Source organism: Pogona vitticeps, chromosome 4, assembly GCF_051106095.1.
Source record: "Pogona vitticeps strain Pit_001003342236 chromosome 4, PviZW2.1, whole genome shotgun sequence".
NCBI lineage: Eukaryota > Metazoa > Chordata > Lepidosauria > Squamata > Agamidae > Pogona > Pogona vitticeps.
In genome coordinates, this window is record NC_135786.1 from 130,095,695 (window position 1) to 130,118,899 (window position 23,205).

General features: G+C 38.8%; 1 pseudogene across 1 annotated transcript; it reads right to left on the minus strand.

The window, feature by feature from the left end:
* Window positions 1–485: 485 nt before the first annotated feature.
* Window positions 486–22,597, minus strand: LOC144589113 (protocadherin gamma-A12 pseudogene; annotated as a pseudogene). The gene is made up of 3 exons (XR_013545012.1): window positions 22,482–22,597; window positions 1,618–3,161; window positions 486–1,471 (listed from the first exon to the last, which is right to left on the minus strand). The product of XR_013545012.1 is annotated as a protocadherin gamma-A12 pseudogene (transcript).
* Between the last annotated feature and the right edge of the window lie 608 nt (window positions 22,598–23,205).

Here is a 23,205-nt window from a genome sequence, read left to right on the forward strand (position 1 = left end):
AAGTATCATCTAATGTAGAAATACTGCATATTTAATGCATTTATTTTTGCACAAGATGTTTGCATATATTTTGCATAAAGCCATAAAAAAACAAAGAGGTTCACCCAAAGCAGTTCAGTACAATAATAATACTATAGTTGGGTCTCTGAACCTCAGAGTTTGTCCCTTTGTACCTTATTTTTGTCCATCATTTATCAGAAATGGCATTCAACCACAGTCTCTACTTTAGTGAACTACATGAATACAAGTAACTTGCTACCAGGAAAATGTAGAGAAACTGAGTTTTCAATTTAGGAAGTATAAAGTACTTACTGTTCCACTGAACATGGCTAAGTTTTTTTGCCTGGCCACAAATCCACTTGGAAGAAGGAACTACAATGCAGAACAGGTTTGAGAACTGCAAAGTTCAAATTTCAGAACCGCAGCTCATCATTTCACTGACCAGTTTGCTCTAGAGGTCTGATCAAATGCAACTCCTTTTTGCACTACAACCTTAAAATTTCTTCAACTTTAAATTTCAAAAGTAAACCCACCTGTTCAGTGTCATGCCTTTCTTCATCGGACGTTGGGTCGTCCAGAGTTAGTAAAGGATCTGTTTTATCAGAAGCTCTTTGAGGTGAACGAGTATCTGTACACCTTTCAACTGGAAAAATCATTTTACTCTTTTGGGAACACATGGTTAATGAATCTTCATGACAGTAAGTGTGGATAAAAGCTCGGACACCGTCAATGCCCACAAACTGTGAAACTGGAACTCCATTAAAATGTCCAGTTCCTGATTCACACAAGTGTGAGTTTTTCCATTTGTAGATTCTGAGGACCCCCAACAAAAGAAGAAAGATGATGAACAAGCATGAAACAGAAGCTACTGCAGTCACCAGGTAGAAGGTGAGATCTGATGGGGGATCCAGAGCAATTGATACGCTGCTCAAATCAGTCAGGACATCTGGAATACTATCAGCCAACACCACTGTGATTGTGACTGAGGCAGAGAGAGAGGGTTGCCCATTGTCCTTCACCAGAATCACCAAACTCTGTTTGAGGGCATCTTTCTCCAGGAAGAACTGAGCTGTCCTGATCTCTCCAGTGTGGAGTCCCACAGTGAACAGCCCTGGCTCTGTGGCCTTGGTCAACTGGTAAGAGAGCCAAGCATTTTGGCCAGAATCTGCATCCACAGCCACTATCTTAGTGACCAGGTAACCTGGCTCTGAGGAGCGAGGAGCCAGTTCTATCCCAGTAGAGCCATCAGTGGGAGGGGAAGGGTACAGGATTTCTGGGGCATTGTCATTCTGATCCAGGATGAAGAGGGTCACAGAGACATTGGAGCTGAGGGGTGGAGAGCCTCCATCCTGGGCCTTCACCTGGAAGTTGATCTCTCTGATCTCTTCATAATCAAAGGGACTCAGGTTATACAGAGCTCCATTCTCAGAATTGATAGAGATGTATGAAGAAAGGAATTTCTGATCACATTCTTATTTACACTTATTTGGGAGTTTCCGTCTGAGTAAGCTTTCATTGGATTGGCTAGTACAATGTGTTGATCAATTATAGAATATGTTATTCTTCCATTTTCTCCATAGTCAGGATCATGTGCCTTTAAAATTGCAATGAAATCACCTTTACTGTTATTTTCCTCAGTATAAATAGTGACGGCTCTACTTTTGAATGTGGGTGAATTGTCATTTTCATCTAATATTTCTAATGGGAAGTAAGCAGTTGCCGAGAGAGAAGAAATCCCTTGATCACTTGCTATGATTGTGATGTTGTATTTTGGATCTTTCTCCCGGTCAAGGATTCTTGCAGTCTCCAAACTGTAATAACTGTCAAATGATTTCTTCAAGAGAAATGGAAGGTCTGCTGGTAAGGAACATGTCACCTCACCATTTTCCCCATCATCTCTGTCATTTATATTTATAAGAGCTATAATACTTCCTGGAGGAGAGCTTTCTGCAATTTTGCTGAAAAGTGGTGTAATTGTGATCTCTGGAGCATTATCATTTGCATCTATGATTCTTATTAGTACTCTGGTATGACTAGATAAACCAGCTGCATCTTGCGCTTGCACTTCAATTTCATGTAACTTAGAATCTTCAAAGTCCAGATTTCCAGTGACAAATATTTGTCCTGTACCAGGATCCAAATGGAATATTTTGGAAGCTTTGTCTGAAATTTTTCTGAATGAATAAGTTATTTTTGAATTTATTCCTTCATCAAGATCAGTTGCATTCAGTATTAACACTTGGGACCCTTTAATGATATTTTCAACAACATTCTCTTCATAGAGAGGCTTATTAAAAATAGGGGCATTGTCGTTTACATCTGCAACAGCAACACGAATATGCACAGTACCTGACCTGGCTGGTTCCCCTTTATCAGCAGCAGTGAGAATTAGTTGATGCATTTTCTGTTCTTCTCGATCTAATAACTTTTCAAGGATGAGTTCAGCATATTTGGCTCCATCAGTCCCATTCTGTACATCCAGAGAAAAGTGTTTGTTACTGCTGAGTTGGTAGGTCTGGAGAGAATTGGTCCCCAAATCTGGATCCTGAGCCTCTGGTAAAAGAAACCGTGTCCCAAGACCTGAATTTTCAGCAACAATCAATTCCATTTCTTCTATAGGGAAGCTGGGCGAGTTATCATTGATATCCGCTATTTCAACTTGAGCCGTAAAAAACTTGACTTTATCATGAACAAGAATCTCAAATTTTAACACACATTGTTCTACCTGGTAGCAGATTTGCTCCCTATCAATTACTTCATTAACAAACAAATGGCCATTTCTTAAGTTAAGTGCAAAGTATTGCTTCATACCTCTGGATATTATTCTGACTTCACCACTTGACAATTCTTTGAGGTCCAGTCCCAAATCTTTTGCAATATCTCCAACAAAAGAGCCTTTCTCCAGCTCTTCAGGAATTAAATAGTGCACTTGCCCAGAAGCTAGTGCCCAGATAGTGATCAGCAGAAAGTAAAATAAAAATCTTTTTGGAAAACATTGTCTTCCTCCAGCCATTTCTAAAGAGACACAGGCAGACTCCTTTACTCCAGTGTTTCTCTCCTCCTTTGACCACAAAATGATATAAAGGTCCAGAGATTGCCTGTGCTTTTCTTGCTGCACATCCAGAGAGGGTGAATGTGGGTCTGAGCTTTTGTATTCTTTGCTGTAGGGCAACAAAGAAGAAATCTGTGTTTCTCATCAGTCTTACAAGCAAACAGCGACACTCAGAGTTTGAAAAAATAATTGCACCAGGATTATTAACCTGTCTTCCTCAGGAATTTTTGAGGTGTATGTGGGGAGATAGAAAAAGCAGTTCCATTAATAAAATGACTGTCTGTTGCATTAAAAGACTGCCAATCATTTGCCATGAAACACATTCTAACCTGCTTTACTGTTTCAAGATCAGCCTATGCAAGAACTCAAAATGTATTTGGACAAGTTTTCTGCTACAATCCTCCCTGGAGGTGATTGTCTTGTTTCCCGTTATGCTCTATAGAGGGTGTTTCCTGAAGAAACATCACCCCCAGGAAGCATGGCAGCAGGAATGAGTCCTAGAAGAAGGCCTTGTCCAGGTGGTTGAAATGAAGGTTTCTGCAGATATGTGTTTGTGAAATGGAACTCCTGGAATTCTGCCTGTGGAATTCTTGGAGGATTCTGGGAGTTGGAATCCCCCTCAAAATCTAATGAAACACCCCAACACTGTACCCTTTTTCTTCTGTACCAACAAAGACACAGAGGCACATTGCCTTCCATATTGCATAGGATATATAGACATCCTGATTAATAGCCACAGATGGCCCCAACATCCATGAGTGTATCTAAATATCAAAGCTGCCAAAATGGTCAATGAATTCAACAGTTTAATTATTAACTGTGTGCAGAGTTTTTTTTTTGAAAAATCATTTAACCATTCAGATTCAGTGGATAATTCTGGATTCTAGTGTTATTTTAAAAAATGGAAAAGCTTGTTCCTCTACTTTCTGAATGCATATGCATATTTTACCCTTTCTCATATGGCGGTTGCTCCATAGACTTGTAAAATCATAGAACTGCAGAGCTGAAAGGGACTCGAAAGGTTGTTGCACCTAATCCCTTGCAGAAACAAGAAATTCACCACTAAAGCATCCCTGATATAGGTGGCCATCTAACTTCTGTTTTAAAACCTCCAACAAAAGAGAGACCTATGATCATTTTTCAGTCCCAATATCATTTTGACTGTACCTGTCAGCAAATTTTGCAGTTCTGCTATATCCACCTACAAGTGGGGTAACCAGAACTATACACATTATTCTTGATGTAATTGCACATGGATTAGTCATTTTTGTTGTTCCTTTTCTATCAAGGTTTTTTCTTCCCCAGAAGCTCCATGTTCTGTCCATGCAGTTCCCAAGAGTGATGCTATGGCAGCTTTCTGGCGATAGCAAAGTGCTGGCAGAGGTTATGAGTATAAGTCTTTGATGAACTGTCTGTTTTAAAGTTCTCTCTGAAAAACTGAGAAAGCTGGAAAGGAGAGAGAAGTTTATACATACATGGTATTCCTTCCTTGTACATACAGTTAGATTCCTCCTCTTATGGCACTTCTTGAATAATTAAGGTTTTGGAAAGATATTCTTTAGTAACAAAAAGTCTGAACTTTAGCTGTGGAGAAGCATAATTCCTCTCTTGGTCCATTACTACTGGCCCAAATCCCATTAATACATATGTGAATTTTATAATTTTTTTCCTTAATATGCCTTATTTTACCATTGCTTTTACAGAATCTCATTCACCTTTTTAAAAATGTTAATTCTTCCAATTTGGTTAGATTGTTTTGGAGTTATTTGCAATCAGTTTTTGTTCTAACAAAATAAGTAAATTAGTTGGTGTTGCCAGCAAAACTGCTCACCCCAACTGGAAATAATTTATAAACAAGTTAAAAACCATTGCTCCTTTTGGAAAAATAAATCATTCATGTTTCTCTTTTAATCTGGGGGGGGGGTATGTGGGGTGCACACCCTCTACCTGTTATTAATAAGTGTAGCGGTCTTTCCCCATGGCTCAGAGTTCTGCAGACTGTTAGTTATGTTTCTTATCTCCCCCATTTTCTGCTCTCTGAAGATAGATGAATAGAATTGGAGCTCCAAACTATATAAAAGGAAAGAGCAAAGGCATGTACTGTTAGTGCAAATTTTGTTTTCTTTAACCAGCAATAGTGTTTTAACACAAAGTTGAAGGCAACAAACAAACAGGCACACACACTGAAAATCAAATTGAGCATCAGAGTTAGAAATATAAAGATTTTGGAAAAATACATCAGACTTACCTAATAGAGGAAGGAAAAGAACACTGAAATGGTAAATGGGCAAGAATAAGGGGAGGCAATTATGTATAAGACACGCCCCCCACTTTTCTAACCCAAAATTAAGAAATCTAAGTGGGGCTTAGCAAGTGTAGGGAGAAAGGGATCAAAGCACTGCAGGATCGCTTTGATCCCTGCTTTCTCTCTTTGTACTAAGCCCCGCAGGGGCTTGTCATCCTGCCCCTGCCAGGAGTGGGTAAACAATTGTGGACAATGGCACAATAGGAAAGCTCTGCAGAGCTGGCGGCAGCAACGAAATTGGCCGGACCCTTGTGATTTCCACCTGTGCAGGGATATTCACATAGAAATACTCTCGTCTCTACTAGGGAACCTGCCTGGTCCTGGTACCTCCCAGCACTCTAGTCTGACCTGTCTAAGCCATGCTTTCAGGGAGTTTGGAAAAAATCCACAAGGTTAATTGTTTAATACTCTCATGTCAATATTGCAAGACAAAATTGCTACACCCACAAAAACACAAACTTCCAGTCGCTGGTCAGGGCAAGGCCTGGTTTCAAATACCACAAACTTTCTTAGCCAAAAATCCAGACAATTGAATGGAGAATTTTTAAAAAAATTTTATTAAACATTGTGAAAGAATCAAAAGGACAAAATTTCAAAAGATTCCAAAAAGGTATCAAAAGTATTTGAGGAAACCATAAATAAGACTCTAAATGCTCTAAATGCACCTTTAGTCATCAGCTATCTTTGCTCCTGAGACAAAAATTAAAAAGATATAACAATTGTTATATGACACAATTCATCACAAGAAGTAGGAGGGAGTTAAAAGAGTAGGGTAGACAGATTAATAATATGTATGGAAATGATTTTAAATCCATTGGAAATGTATATGCTTCTAATTAAAACTGGGGATTGGAAACCTTTAAAAATTCAAAGCAGATTTTGAATGCTTTTGCTGAAAGAGATTTTATTTGCTGGAACCAGTTGTATTGGCTCTTGCCTTTCCATTGGACTATTTCAGCAATGTGGAGAGGGAGGATTTGCTGCTTGGGTAACAGCCTATCCTCCATGTTATTATTTTACCCAGGCTTCATGCTCTGGAGAGGACACTCCAGCTTTGCATATAGCGTCGAAGCAAAATCAGGGAGCTGGACAGGAGACAGATTGTATTTGTCGTCAGTGTGGAAGGGATTGTCACGCTCGAATTGTCCTTCTCAGCCACACTAGATGCTCTTCCATGTCCTTCATACAAAGCACACTACCATAGTCTCTTGAGAGGAGAACGGGCTGAGGCTGAACCCAGACAAGACGGAAGTACTGAGGGTGGGTGCCCCCGTGGTGGGTGGCTTGGGTGACTCTCTCACATTCGGGGGGGTCACCTTGGCCGCAAAGAGCAAGGTTTGCAGCCTGGGCATACATCTGGACCCAACGCTAACCATGGAGACGCAGGTGGTGGTAGTCCGCACCGCCTTTTTTCATCTTTGGCAGATTGCTCGGCTGCAACCCTATCTGGACACGGGGCCGCTCACTACCTTGGTGCATGTGCTCGTAATCTCAAGTTTAGACCACTGTAATGCGCTCTACATGGGGCTGCCTTTGAGGCTGACACAGAAACTTCAGGTGGTGCAGAATGCGGTGGCTAGACTCCTTACCGGAGTGAGAAAATTCCAACACATCTCTCCAACACTGGCCGCATTGCACTGGCTGCCCATCTGTTTCCGCATCAACTTCAAAGTTTTAATGCTTACTTATAAGGCCCTAAACAGTTTGGGACCTTGATATTTGGCGGAACGCCTGCTTCCACCAAGGTCTACCCGGATCACCCACGTGAGCCAGGAGGTGAGGCTGAGGAGCCTGATGCCGAGAGAGGCCCGGAAGGACAAGACACGAAACTGGGCCTTCTCAGCGGTGGCTGCTCGCCTCTGGAACAATCTCCCTCCAGAGATTCGTGCGGCCCCTACACTGGGCATATTTAAAACCCAATTAAAAACTTGGTTGTTTACCCAGGCCTTTCCTCCAGCCTATTCTTAACTTTCCCTTACTTTTTCTATCTTTATTTTATTGTAGTTGTTTTGTATTATTATGTATTTGACAGTGTTTTTATTTTCTGATTATATTGGAAGCCGCCTAGAGTGGACCGTTGGTCCAGATAGGCGGGATAAAAATCAAATAAATAAATAAATAAATAAATAAATAAATAAATAAATAAATAAATAAATAAATAAATAAATAAATAAATAAATAAATAAATAAATAAATAAATAAATTGTGGCTAATTGTGGAGGGCCCATGGTGCATTTCAGTTATGCAGAATATTGCTTGAGCAACTTCATGACTGAGACACAGCCCAGAACTTTTGTCAATTGCAGTGGTGCCTCGCATTACGATGTTAATTCGTTCCAGTGAAATCGCTGTAGAACGAAAACATCGTAAAGCGAAATTAAAAAGCCCATAGAAACACATTAAACCCCAATTAATGCGTTCCTATGGGCTTGAAACTCACCGTCCAGCGAAGATCCTCCATAGTGCGGCCATTTATGCTGCCCGTGCAGTGAGGAATCCATCCCAGAAAACAGCGGGGAGCCATTTTTTAACCCGGTGGCCATTTTGAAACCGCCGATCAGCAGGCCAAAAATTGTCATTTTGCGATAATCGGTTCCCGAAGCAGGGAACCGATCACTGCAAAGCGAAATTCCCCCATAGGAAACATTGTTTCGTGATTGCTTTTGCGATCGCAAAAACTTCATTGTAATGCGATTTCGTCGTAAAACAGAGTGCTCATCTTGCGAGGCACCACTGTAGTTGAAATTGGTTGGGGCAAATAATCTAACACAGAGACACAAACAAAATTCTAGCTATTATATAGTAGAAAATCCCCAATCTCAGAAAATAACACTATTTCAGAGCTCTTTCTCCACTCCAAAAGTGTTGCAAAAAGATCTAAATGTGTTGGATACAGGACAACAATTAGAAGAGACTACTGTACTAGATTATTATCTAATCAGTAGTCATGTTAATCTCTTGTACAAAAGACAGACTTGAAGTCTGTCAGCACTTTTAAGATAGGACTATTTAGATTTTATTTCCATAAACTTTCATGTGCCTATGCACACTTCTTCAGATGAATTGAATGGTTGTGCCCCTGGGGAGAGTTTAGAGCTTAGAGCAAGGAGGGTGCGGTGGGAAGGATAAAAATAGGGTGTTCTGGTCCTGGATAAAGATCTTTAATGGACAATAGGTGCAATTACATTGTTGATTATATTACAGTGTTGATGATTAGATTTTGATTGGGTGACAAAGGCCTGGTTGGAAACACAGGAAATCATTGTCTTTTTAAAAGCCAGATAGAGTGGTTTGAGCTTCTTGAAGTAGTCAGATGATACAGTCCCAGGGTTAAACAGTTTCCCCTCAGAATAAAATCAAATCAAATCACTGGAGCTATGTTGTATATCTCATGCTACATAAGGGTGATATAGTCATCAACTGTGGTGATTGTTTTTAAATGAAACATTTGTTATTTCTCCCCCCAAAAGATCCCAAGGTTCCTATGGAATCTATCTAGTCATTAGGAAGCTATTGGGGGCAGTGGGATGTAGGGGTATCTTTCAATAGCAAAAATTTGTGCCACAAGTATGACGTTACTAATTAACAATACCATGACATCCATACAAAAAAAGTCAAAGTACTGTTGTTTGTTAGGGTTTTGTTTTGTTTTTTGGTATTTATGACAAAATAGAAATCATTGTTCTGCTCCACTTCAGTTGTAGGTAGACTTGCTTGCATTTCACTAACAATATTATTAGTTTCCTCCAAAGCTATGAATTTGTCCAGAAAATGTTCCACATTTATTTTAGAAGCCACATTCAGCAAGCAATTATGTGCACAGTTATTGTGATCCTGACAAACACATATTTTTTAAAAATAGGTATGGTCATGAAGTCAAGACTAGAGTTCAAAATACCTATTGCATAATATGCACAAGGAGTTTGACAAGTATAGGTGCCCACCATTCAGGATTGATTGTAAATATCACAGGCTGGAGCATCTTTTGGTTAGTCTTTCAATAATCTCTGGTGTCATGCCTGGAGTTATTAGCTACCACTTGGATAGGGCCTGGATCATAGAGGAAGGAGCAAAAGTAGGGAAGTATACAAGTCTTTTTCTAAAATCTTAATAACATGCAGCACACTTTTTTTTGCCAATTTCCCTCTGTGTTCTGTAACTGACACAACCTTCAAAATCTGTTTTCATGGTTATCACTTGTCCCAAAGCCTTTGATTCACATAAATATGTACCTTTTTTGTTTACACAGATTTTTACAGATATGTTCTTCAGATACAGTGGCCAAGCCAATTTTCCCCAATGGGCTCAGCTTGAGTACCAGATTTGCTGTTTTGAGATTTGAGTACCAGATTTGTTTTTTTTCCTTTTTATGGTTTCCTATCATGCTATGAAGAATGTGTTAAAGTATATTTGTTTGATCTACAAAAAAAAGCTTTACACACAGTTTAAATACAGAAGTAATTTCCTGATAAATATTTGTAACATTACCTCTTCTTACCAGACATTGGTAATTAACTCTTATTGGTGTAACTTTATGCCACACTAGTAGGATCATATCATCAGCCTGTGATTCCATATTATATTATATTATATTATATTATATTATATTATATTATATTATATTATATTATATTATATTATATTATATTATATTATATTATATTATATTATATCATATCATATCATATCATATTATATTATATTATATTATATTATATTATATTATATTATATTATATTATATTATATTATATTATATTATATTATATTATATTATATTATATTATATTAAAAGCACCCTATCCCCACCATTCAGGTTCTGGAAATCCACAGCACTCCTTTTTTTTCTTAGGAAAACCTTTGAAAGACTCAGGTTGCTGTTGGGGGGCCATTAATAGCAAAAAATCACTGGTGCTGGGATGAGTGCTGCCACTGTAAGCTGGCAGTGAAGTTTGGCTGTTAAAGACTTCCTAATCCTTAGGCTCCAAAAGATTTCCCCAGGTTGAAAGGAAACCCCAAGGAATCATGGAACTTGAAGTTGCAGGGAGAAAAGGCCACTTTCAGCTCTGTTTTGTATTATTAAATATAAACTGTTTTTCTGTTAATACTAACCTGCAAAGCTAGCACTGCTATCTGAAAAATAAGTAAAATAACCCCTTTGAATGTTCCCTTTCAAATTTCATTTAGGCAAAATTACCTGTGCTTAAAAATTCAGTAAAACAAAGGACTATCAGGTTTTAGTAATATTTCTGTCTTAGCTGACTCAGTGTGGGAGGTTCTTAAACACAACTAGATGCACAGCCTCCATCTTGGAGTTGAGATCATATTTTATAAAACACTGACAGAGATTCCAGATTATTATTGTTCTGAAGACATGGGAAAAAGCAAATAGAGCAATTTCCAAAACCTCAAATTCAGAACAACACTTTATTGTCATTGCATGTGCAACGAAATCACCAGAGTTCTATCCAGACAGTGCATCACTCATTCAGTTAATACTCCATGTAAACTCCTTACAAAACCCTAACATAATACAATGGCAACAAAATAAATTCACATGCAACCTTACAATAAAGTCAGATTAAATCATAACTGAGTTTAGCAAAGTCACCACTCTTGGATAAAAACTGTGTTTACATCTATTTGTCCTTGTTTTAATAGATCTATATCATCTTCCTGATGGCAGTAGTTCAAGCAAAGAGTGTCCAGGGTGGGAGTTGTCCTTTATAATATTTTGTCCTTTTTAAAAACAGTGGGACCTGTACAGTTCCTCCAAGGTGGGGAGGGGACACCCAACAATCTTCTGTGATGTATTGATCACCCTTCTCTGGGCCACTGTACAACCTGCGTACCACATGCACTTACAGTATGACAATACACTTTCTATTGAGCATTGATAATAGGACACCAACAGTCTCTGAGTGATATTATTCTTCCTAAGCATCCTTAGAAAGTACAATCTCTGTTGAGCCTTTTTCAGTACCTCTGACATATTTACGCTCCAAGTCATGTTCTCCTCAATATGGACACCCAAAAAATGAAAAACCCTCACCCTTTCAACCTAGTCTCCATTGATGAATAATGGTGGAATATCCATCCCCTTCTTCCTATAATCTATTACAAACTCCTTAGTTTTTGCTTCTAAATGAAGCAAGTTATTCTTGCTACACCATTTTATCAATTGTTCCACTTCATCCCTATAAGCAGACTCATTCTCCTCTGCTTTTGTAGAGTATGCAGACCAATTTCTTTGTTGAATCAGGAATTTAAAAATCTAGACACCAATTTTGGCTAATAAAGAGAGACAAAGAGACAGAAAAAGAATAGACAGAATTTATTATTGGAAAACAACAATGTGATAGAAATTATTGTTATAATTCTGTGAGGCTGGGAGCACCTCCAAAGGTACTTCCCAGAGTGTACTGTCACTTTCTTCAGAAAGAAGCACTGAAGGTCACCTGTCGGGCATAACAGAGGATTTACAAGGATTATGCATGGCAGGAAGGACAACAGAGGAGGCTGTTTTGGCAGGAAAGGAGAAGGGGGTAAAAGTGGGAATAAGAGAGACGAGAGGGTTGGATATTGAGAAAGGAGAGGTGTGTTGTTCAGAAAGCACAGAGAAAGTGGAGGAAAACAAGGATTTAGTAGAGTTGGTACAGGAAGACCCCTGGACAGGGGAGTGAGTAGAGTTTGAGGTGCCTAGAGATTACACAGAAAGAGAGTGGAAGAGGCAGATGTACAGAAAACCACCTTATTGGGGAGAAACAGAGGAAAGAGAGGCAATGAAGCAATATTGAACCTGGCAGCAGCAACAGGCACAATGGGGAGGGAACAATCAGACAACAGGGAGTCTTAGAAGACCCTGTGGAATTAGTCTATTCAGACCCAAGTTGAAGACAGAGCCAGGAAAAAGGGTTTGGGAGCCACAGGTGGGTTGGATCTTTCACACACACACTTGTAATGCCATCTATGCTGGTACCAGAAATTTTGGGCACCTCACCTAAATGGTATGGGCAAATTTGGAATTCTTTCCCCCAAGTGTTGAAGGGAAATTTGTTGGAGTTTGATGATAACCAATGTTATGACACAGCATTGAAGCAGGAGGTGGATGTCTCAGGTAAGAAAGATTGACCAAATGTTACACAATAAAAATGTTTTATTGGAGAACCACAAATTGCGTGACTTGTCTATGCATCACTACATCTAAGAAGGAGACAGAGGGAATTAAAAGAATCACAAATTCATAATTCATAAAATAGCACAGGAACCAAGAGAATTATTTTTATAGATATTGAAAAAGCAATTGATAATGTAGAATGGTAATATTTATACATTACCATAAAGCAATTTAGGGTTGTCCCTAAAATTAAATAGTGTGCTCAAACAATATATATGGGCTCATCAGTCACAGTGATGATTAATGGTTACATGCAAACTATCCTTAATCATGATAAAAGAAACCAGATAATGATGTTCTCTATCTCTGCTATCATTGTTTATCTGTTTGAAACAAATAACTGTCATGGTATAAATGCAAACAGAAATTCAGAGATATATAAAATGCAGCTATATGCTGATGACATAGCAATATCATCAGAAGTGCTGATCCCAATAATTGTATCTCTTGGAAATAAAACAAGATAGAAAATCCATAGGTGGGTAAGGTATAAATTAACAAAATATGCAAGGTCCACTTTATTAAAAGCAAGGCAAAATAGAACTGCAGTATTGATAAGCATCATATCTACTGGTGTTACTTGAAATGAATGGATTTTTAAAGCTGTCTCATTATTTAGATTTTTATTTCTTTTCATAATGTAAAACTTCCACATGTGTCAATGCTGTTATCAAATACCAAATTTTGAAATTTAGGATAAAATAAAGCAATGTTAGAATTGTCCCCAAAATGAAATAATGTGAATGAGGAATAGGAGCATGAGAAGCATGAGAAAGAAAAGGCTTGAAAGTGAAATGATAAAAAATGTAACACAAATGATGCACCATCTTTTTTACTTTTGTTATAAAATGTTCTTTATTTTCAGATATTCATATGTAGCAAAGGGGATAAGCAAAGGACATTAGAAAAATGAGATTGAAAGTCTGCAACCTTGACTGTGGTTTGGACTGTATGGGGAGAGGTGTGGTGAGGATGATTCTCTTCTAACCCTTGAAAAAAGATTATGTGGACTTAAAGTACAAAAACAGATCAAAGCAGGGTTATTTGTGTGATCATGGAGTGAAGCAAGGAGCAGCTGTTCATCCCTGGAATGGAGGAACACTTCAACAATCTTTTGTATCCCAGTTGACACGGTAAGAATAAAAAGACGGTGGGAAGGGATAAGGTTCCTCATGGGGGATCTGAACTATGAATGGTACTCCAGTGTTGTCCATCATGTCAGAAAAGGTTGAGAATCCAGAGTTAACCAACAACCAAACATTTATGGTGAAGTATATAATCACACAAATAACCCTGCTTTGATTTGTTTTTGTACTTTAGCCTGCAGGCAGTGACATAGGTAACTATACTATATGTTCCCAATATAAGAAACATAGATGTCAAAAGGAAGAAGATTTGGAAAATGCAGTACAGGTAACACTAAATTGCAGCTTTTGCTTCCTGGGTTCCTTATTGTAAATTGAAGATGCCAGCTACAACACGAACAATTTATTGTTAGCTAGAGCACAGCCAACAGTAACATATGGGCGAGAGCTGGTTGGGTACTGATGTATAGATTGAAGTGAGTGTGTGTGAAACAGTTATGTCCCATTGATTAAGGGAGTATGGAAAATCTTTATACTACAGTGAAATTTATCAGTATGGAATTTCAACATTTTTATTCAAATATACAGTGGTGCCTCGCATTACAATGTTAATTTGTTCCAGCGAAATTGCTGTAGAATGAAAACATCATAATGCGATTTTTAAAAGCCCATAGAAATGCATTAAAACCAGATTAATGTGTTCCTAGGGGCTTCAAACTCACCGTCCAGCGAAGATCCTCCATAGCGCAGCCATTTCCGCTGCCTGTGCAGTGAGGAATCCGTGCAAAAACACAGTAGGTGACCATTTTGTTTACCCGGTGGCCATTTTGAAACTGCTAATCAGCTGTTTAAAAATCATTGCTTTGCAATGATCGGTTCCCAAATCAGGGAACCGATCATCGCAAAGCGAAATTCCTTCATAGGGAACATCATTTTGCGATTGCTTTTGCGATCGCAAAAACATCAAGGTCAAGCGATTTCATCGTCAAATGGAGCATTTGTCTTGTGGGGCACCACTGTATACAGCACTCCAGTAGATCAAGGTTTTGTTACTCCCCCATATTTAACCCTGCCACAACCAGATTTACAACATAGGGAACTTCTGATAGTTTATTTCTGGATCAAATAGTTATTGAAACAATGAGAAACAGAAATGACACCAGACCAGAAACGTTCTGTATTGAATGACCTATTCAGAGCTCTTCACTCTTATTCTCTGTATCAAGGGTTTTTTTGAATCAGATTACATTTTATGTATATTTTTAATAAAAGTTTCATTTCTGTTATTGCTAAACTTTATTTAAAAAGCTTTCATTCCCATTGTTCTTAAGTTGGGTTAAGATCATACTAACTGTTCAAATTAATGAATGGTGTTAATAATAAAATACTAGAAGAAATGGAGCAAATTATAAAATATTAGGAGCTCCAGCATGTGATATCAGCAGTAACTTACATGGATCAAATAGGTTTCATTTTCCAGACAAGGAAGATATAATAAAAAAGTTAAAGTTACCAGGTAAGTTTAGTTAGAATTTTTATTGTCTTAAATGCAAAACAAAAAAAAGCTCAATCCTGCTGCCATTATTGCACTTCATCCTGAAAAAAATAATTTGATAAAATTAATTTTACAATTTTGCAAGTCTGAATATTTTTGGTTTTCTACCTGAACTTTTCAAATGGATGAGGGTGTTTTTTTTTAAAGTTAATATAGAGAATGATTGTAAATAGCATACTTTTTATCTACAGAGAGGCAAGTAGCCCTCTTTCTGCACTGAAATTTGATTTTTGCTTAGAGCCTTTCTCATGTGGTCATAGGCAATTATGTTTGTTCTACATAAATAAGACATTTCCCTGTTCAGCAAAATTAAAATAAAAGATGTTTTCTTATTTTGATGATCTTGAACAGCGTACGTTTAGACAAGGGTCATGCGATTTGAATTTCAAGTCTCCTAGACCAGATGGTTTACATCCCAGGGTACTAAAAGAACTGGCAGATGTGATCTTGGAACGACTGAATGAAATCTTTGAGAAGTCCTGGAGCATGGGCAAGCTTCCAGATGACTGGAAAAGAACTAATGTGCCTCCAATCTTCAAAAAGGGGGGAGCAGACCCAGGAAACTACAGACCAATCAGCTTGACATAAATACCTGGGAAAATCCTGGAAAATAATAATCAAGGAGCAGATTTGTGAGCACCTAGAAAATAACAAGGTGATTACTAGAAGCCAGCATGGGTGTGTTAAGAACAGGTCATGCAAAACAAAACATATCGCCTTTGATAAAGTGACTAAATTAGTAAACCAAGGAAATGCAATGGATATAGTATATTTAGACTTCAGTAAGGCATTTGATAAGATAGCTCACAACCTATTTCTGTGTAAGATAGAACAAAGTGGGATAGAGAGCACAACTACCAGATGGATTTGCAGCTGGCTGACCAACTGCACTCAATGTGTGGTCCTCAATGGAATCACATCTACATGGAGGGAAGTGGGTCCCTCAAGGTTCTGTCCTGGGCCCAGAGCTCTTCAACATCTTCATAAATGACCTGGATGAGGGGATTGAAGGAGCACTCATCAAATTTGCTGATGACACAAAGCTGGGGGAATTGCTAATACTTTGTAAGATAGACTGATCATTCAGAAGGATCTAGACAGACTTGAACATTGAGCCCTATCCAATTAGATATGGTTCACTGATGGGAAAAGTAAGGTCCTGTACTTAGGCAAGGGAAACCACATGCACAGGTACAGGATGGGGGTACCTGGCTCAACACTAATACCTGTGAGAGGGATTTAGGTGTCCTGGTGAACAATCACCTAAGGATGAGTCAGTAGTCTGCTGCAACTGCCAAGAAAGCCAACACAGTCCTAGGCTGAATCTACAGAGGGATAGCATCAAGATCACAGGAAGTGATAGTACCACTCTATACTGCACTGGTGAGGCCGCACTTGGAGTGCTGTGTCCAGTTCTGGTCACCACAATACAGAAAAGATGCTGAGGCCCTGGAAGGGGTGCAGAGAACAGCAACAAGCATGATAAGGGGACTGGAGGCTAAATCCTATGAAGAATGACTAAAATAACTAGGTATGTTTAGCTTAACAAAGAGAAGACTGAGGGGAGACATGATAGCAGCCTTTCAATATCTGAAGGGTTGCCACAGGGAAGAGGGCATTGATTTAGTCTCCACTGCGCCTCAAGAACCAATGGGTGGAAATTAGTCAGAGGGAGATCCAACCTGGAAATAAGGAGGAATTCCCTGATGGCGAGAACCATTAAGCAGCGGCACAGCTTGCCTCCTGATGTTGTGGGTGCCCCATCACTGGAGGTTTTCAAGAAAAGATTGGACAGCCATCTGTCCAGGATGGTATGAGGTCTCCTTCCTTGGGGAGGGGGTTAGACTAGATGACCTCCAAGGTCCCTTCCAACCCTATGACAATTCTATGACTCTATGATGTAACTTCAGTAGGGCATGTGAGCACTCAGGGTCTTCTAAAAGAGCATCTGAGGCTTGAACAGAGAGGTTACAGGTGTAAGCGTACTCCTAAATCAGCTGAGCTGAGTCTGGGTACTCAGCCAGGCAGTACCACTTACCCTTTTCCCAAGTCCGTTCTAATGAGCAATTAACTGAGGAAAAACAAAGATAAAAATCATGAGTTTTGGAGTTTGCCAAGACGAACAAAACTCAGGCTAATAATGGACTCAAGTAGCATATCTGTGGCCTAACAAATAATCTTGCAGGTTTGCTGCTCAAGAGACCAAACGTTGGATTTTAAGAATTATTGTTTCATTAGAAAAATAAAGAATTTAGAGATATTCAGTTTGTTTGCAAAAGCATAGCAATCAAGTACATTTCCATAAATCAAAGCAGTTAGAACTTTAGCAAATTCCAGCTACAAAAATAAAATTAAAAACTCTAAAAATAGCTTAAAAGGTAGGCTAGGCATAGCCCCCTTTTCCCTATCCTTACTCTGAACTATATCCTAGCATAACAGTAAAAACTAGCAATTGGAACTCAAAAAATCCATCCTAAAAATCAAGTCCAAAATCAAGTCCTCTGTCTGTCTCCATTCTCCATTTTCTTCCATGCTGGGACCACCCTTCTTCTCCACTCTTCTGTGATGTTAACCAATCAGGGTGAAGGGCTGTCTCTTCACTTCCATTTCCCATGGGATGTGCAGGTGTTGTTGACCATCGTCCTGATGTTGTGTCTTGACCCTTATCGTCTCTGGCCAAGTCAGCTTCATGGAAAATTCCAGCTCGCTCTAGGAGAAAAAGCTACTCAAAGCATCTAGTTATGCTAACACAGACCAGTATGGATTCCTTCTACACAATTCCATGACTACAAATCCCATTAAGAAATTACATTTTAGCCTTAATAACCTAAACCATGACATGCTACCTCTGGGAGTTCCAAAAATCCGAAACAGTAAATTTAGTTTCCATTTTTGGCTACTAATTACAATAATAAGCAGTAATTAGCTGGTTACATAGTGCAAAATACTAATGATTAACTTTAATATATTCAAGATTGCATTTAATCTAGCAAAGCATTGAGGTAGAAAAACATTCTAATAGCAGCATGTAAATACATTCTTTTGGTTAAGCACTTCTACTATCTGAAAAATAGAAAACAGTCATGTTAGTAATAACCAATACAGTATGCAGTCTCAGTAAGCACACACAGAATGCATAGGAACATATCAGTAGTGAAACAGTGAAACATTAACAGCGTTTCAACGATCTGTTACATCTTGATCTTCACAATACATTCTGGAAAGACCATCTGCCACAACATTCAATTTTCCAGGGATGTGCTGAACTTTAAAATCAAAATCTTGTAATGCCAAACTCCATCTTAACAATTTCTGATTGTGAGATTTCATCTTCTGCAACCAAGCCAAAGCCCTATGATCGGTCTGCAGAGTGAATTTAAGACCCCATAGATAAGGTCTAAGAAGATTAAGCATCCAGATAATAGATAAACCCTCTTTCTTTGGAACTGAGTAATTTCTTTCTCTTTCTAAAAGTTTTCTGGAGAAATATGAGATTGGATTAGGAATCCCATCTTCCCCTTCCTGTAACAGCACAGCTCCAAGGCCCAAATCTGAAGCATCTGTTTGTTGAATGAATGGTTTGTCAAAATCAGGTGATTTCAGTATAGGTGCAGCACTAATCTTTGCCTTTAAGGCTTCAAAAGCACCTTGACATTCTGGTGTCCATTTTACCTTGACAGGCTGTCTTTTCTTAGTTAGCTCTGTCAAAGGCGTTGCCAAATGACTGAAATCAGGAATGAATTTTCTGTAATAGCCAACTAGGCCCAAAAAGGATTGAACTTGCTTTTTGGTTGTAGGAATAGGCCAATCACTTATGGCTTGTACTTTGGCTTGCAGAGGCTGAATTTCTCCTTGACCAATTAAATGACCTAAGTACATGACTTTTCCATGCATCCACTGACACTCGTTTTGACTGTCAGTCTTGCTTGCTGGATTCTAGACAACACAGTTTCAATGTGTGACATGTGAGATTCAAAATCAGAACTGAAAACTGCAACATCATCAAGATAAGCACTAGCAAATGTAAGTCCATGCAAACGCTTGTCTATCATTCTCTGAAATAATGCACCACTTACCAAATGGTAAGTGTTTGAAATGGAAAGTACCCATGTGACTGATGAATGTTGTCTTATCTCATGAATCTTCATGGAGATCAAGTTGCCAATAAGCATTTTTAAAATCCACAATGCTTATGAAATTAGCCTGTGCAAGGCGTTCAATGAGATCATCTATTCTAGGCAATGGATATGGATCTGGGACAGTCACACTGTTTAGTTTTCAGTAATCAACACAAAATCTCACTTCATCAAGAATTTCACCTAAAGAATTCCGTTTTGGCACCAAAACAATTCCGCTAGCCCAAGGGGCGTGACTTGGTTCAATCACCCCTAAAGATAACATCTTTTGGATCTCTTGTTCAATCTGTACAGCATGATCACCAATAGCTCTATATGGGCTAGACTGTATAGCCTGGCTGTCTCCAGTGTCTATCACATGGCTAACCAAATTAGTAAATTCAGGTTTATTTGAAAAAACATCTTTAAAATGCTCTAAAATCTGTAAAAGCTTTTCCCTCTCTTCTGGAGTACCTGATAGAATAATATTGTCAGACCATGTGCCAGCATTCTGCAATTCAGACAACACATCAACAGGTTCTTGTTCTGGTTGCATGCATGCTGCATAACATTGAAAAACCATAGCAGATCTGTCTTTATACAATGTCAAGCTATTGACATGATACATAATAGGTTTTCAGGGTATTGAAAGCAAGGACAAGCAGATTCAAGAACAGCTTTTACCCAAGTGCAGTATTGAGTTTAAATGCGGGGTCATAAGTTTTTGGTGGAATTTTAATTGCTGGGAGAAACGGGGTATATATATCTGTATGGTGAGTGTTGTGTATATTTTAACTTTTTTGTAGTGGTGTTGTCCAGTTCTACCTTGGGGAAGAGCACCTCATTTCGTTGCACCCACTTGTGAGTGCAATGACAAATAAATTTCTTATGTCTTATGTCTTATGTCTTTTTTCCCCAGAATCAAGCATTTTGACAAGGTAATTGACAGTTCCCAATTTTTGGATAACTTTTTCAGGTCCTTCCCAGAGAACATCAAGTTTAGAGGGTCTGGGTGGGTTTAGCACAAGTACCAAATCACCTACTGCAAATTCCCTGTGTCTGGCTTTTCTTTCATGAAAGTATTTTTGCTTAGCTTGAGCTTTCAACAAATTTTCCTTAGCCAAATCTTTCACAGCTAACAATTTCTCTTGCAGATTCCTGACAAAATCAGCAACTGGTACAGAACTATTCTGTACAATTCCTTCCCAATCCAAAGGTCCTTGTAGGTTTTTTCCCAAAACAATCTCACTAGGAGAAAATCCTCCCAGAGATTCATGCGGAACACTTCAGTAAGCAAGTGAGGCATAAGGCAAAAGTTCATTTCAGCTTTTCCCATAATCTTGCACAAGAGTCTTAATCATCCTTAACAAGGTTTGTCAACCTCTCTCAACCAGGCCATGGGACTGAGGATGATGGGAAATGCTGAAACTTAATTGGATATCACTTATCTCACATATCCTCCTCATCAGTTCATTTCTGAAAGCACCAGCTCTAACACAAACAATTTTTGCAGGTATACCAATACGTGAACATAAGTCCACCAAAACACATGCTATTGTCTGTGCAGATATATTACTGATAGGGTAGTCCTCAATCCATCTGCTTGCTTGACATATGAAAGAAAGAATGTAACATTTCTTTGACTTAGTAGGAATAAAAGGTCCTAATACATCCATTTGCAAACATTTGAGTACCTGGTCAGTGATGACTACAGGTTGTACCTCGGCCTTTGTACGATCAGTCTGGTGACCAACTCTTTGGCAAAAATCACATGAAGAAACAAAATCTTTAACATTCTTTGCAATTCCAGGCCAGTAAAAATGCTGAGTGATTCTGCTTAGAGTCTTTTTAAATCCTTGTTGTCCACTACAGGGATTGTTATGAGCCATCTCTAAAATCTTTTCTCTGTATTCTCTAGGTACAATAAGTTGCTGAACTGGTTGTGCATATAATTTGCCTTTGGGAGAATATTCTTGATACAAAAGTCCATTCTGTCCCCATAAAAAGCTTACTTGCTGCTGAGTAGGCTGAACAACATACATATCTGCCTGAGACCTTAAAGCAGTCAATGTAGGGTCTGCTTCTTGCTTAGCTTTAAATTCAGCTGTTCCTGATGTTAACAAAACATTTTCAGGTTGACTACTCTTAGCATTTTCATCAGTAACTGCATTATCAGTTTTGGTCACAAGAGGAAGCTGTTTCCATTAGTTTTTCATCTAAGCTGCCCTCAGAAGAAAAATCAGATTCACAATCTTGAACTAATTTGCTTTGGGAACGCGTTATAGCCTGAATAGATGCATTTTCCAAACTTTCCTGGTGTGCCAGGAAAGCTATGCCATTCCCTAACAGGAATTCTGGCTGTGATTCATGAACTAGCACATACTTATATTCAGTCCAACCTTTGTAAGACAAAGGCACATACGCCAAAGGCACAAACTTTTAGTCAGGTCCTTTAGGGTCATATGCTTTAATGGGACATCTCAAATTAGTCAGAATTAACTCAGGATTAATAAATTGAGCCAAAAGAGAACTGACATCTGCTGCCGTGTCCCTGAGGGCAGTTAAAGTAAGAACCTCACCAGAAGTCTTAATTTGCACAGTCTCCTGGAACATTTGTTTGCTCCAAACCAGTTGCTCTCAAGAAATTAAACAACTAGGATCTACCACAGTGAAATTAGGTGCAGTTTCTGTCTGTTTACCAGTTTCTGTAGCTGTTTCAGAGATTTCCAGTTCTAAAATTCTATGAGTATTTTGATTTATGGCTGCTTGCATTCCTCTGCTCTCTGCGGCTGTTACAGGAGTAACAGTAAGGTTAACTCCTTCCTGTCCTGGTGAAGGCATAGAGCCCTACTGGCTAGGAAAATAAGCTGCCTTCTGTCTGTAATTGCTGATTGTCTTGTGGAGTAGAGCTGAGATATTTCACTCTAGGAGTTGTTTGTTTTGTGCGCTGAGGGACCGGTGGGGAATTTTTACTAGGTGTCTTCTGAGATTGACTAGTTTGCACAGTCAGTTTGGGACAGTTCTTTTTTACATGGTCCCCTCCACATTCATAACACTTCAGAAGTTGTGCTGGCTGACTATAAGCTTTCCCTTTGTGTTCCCCAAAAGAAGCATGCCTGGTTTCCTGTGTTGCAGGCTTTGCAAGCTTTTGAAAGTCAGTATTTTTCTTGGAGTTTCTGAACTGGATTTATACCTGGTCCCACGTTCATCTTTCTTAAAAGCGAGAAGTTCGTCTGTTCTAATAGCCAAAGTCTGTAAATCTGGATATTCCTTCTCCATTAAAGTACTCCTGATTTCTACAGGTACCATGCTCATGAAATGTTCAGTAAAAAACACCTTCTTCATATCAGCTCCGGTGGTTTCCATCCATTGCTCTCCCACCTGTTCTATTCTGTCTGCAAGGGCAGAAAAACTCTCTTTGTAGCTCTTTTAATGCCTCTTAATGTCTCAGCCATGTATCCGAATCGCTGAAGGACAAGGTCCTTGAACTCATCCCAAGTAATCTCTCTATCCCCATGACATGCTAATATTTTAGCCAGCTGTCCAGTAACCTGTGTACGAAGAAGTTTTACATAAAGACATACTGGCACTTGTAAATCTTTACAGGCCATCTCATAGTTCATCAGGAAATCCAAAACGTCTAAACCTTCCTGGTAAAAAGGCAAATTCTTCCTGTCATAACTGTCTAGAGATTCTCTGGCACTCTCTCTATCTCTTGCCTCCCGCCTTATCAAGTCCAGTTTCTTTTGTCTATATTCCTGGTTTTGTAACTCACTGGCATGCTAAACAGTCATGAATTCTCTTTGGCAAGCGATGAAATCTGTCATCATGAGTATAAGCTGATTCATCCATTGTAACTCATGGCTTTTCTGGTCAGAAAGATTCCTGCTGGCTCCCTCTAACGCTGTGTCAGCTCC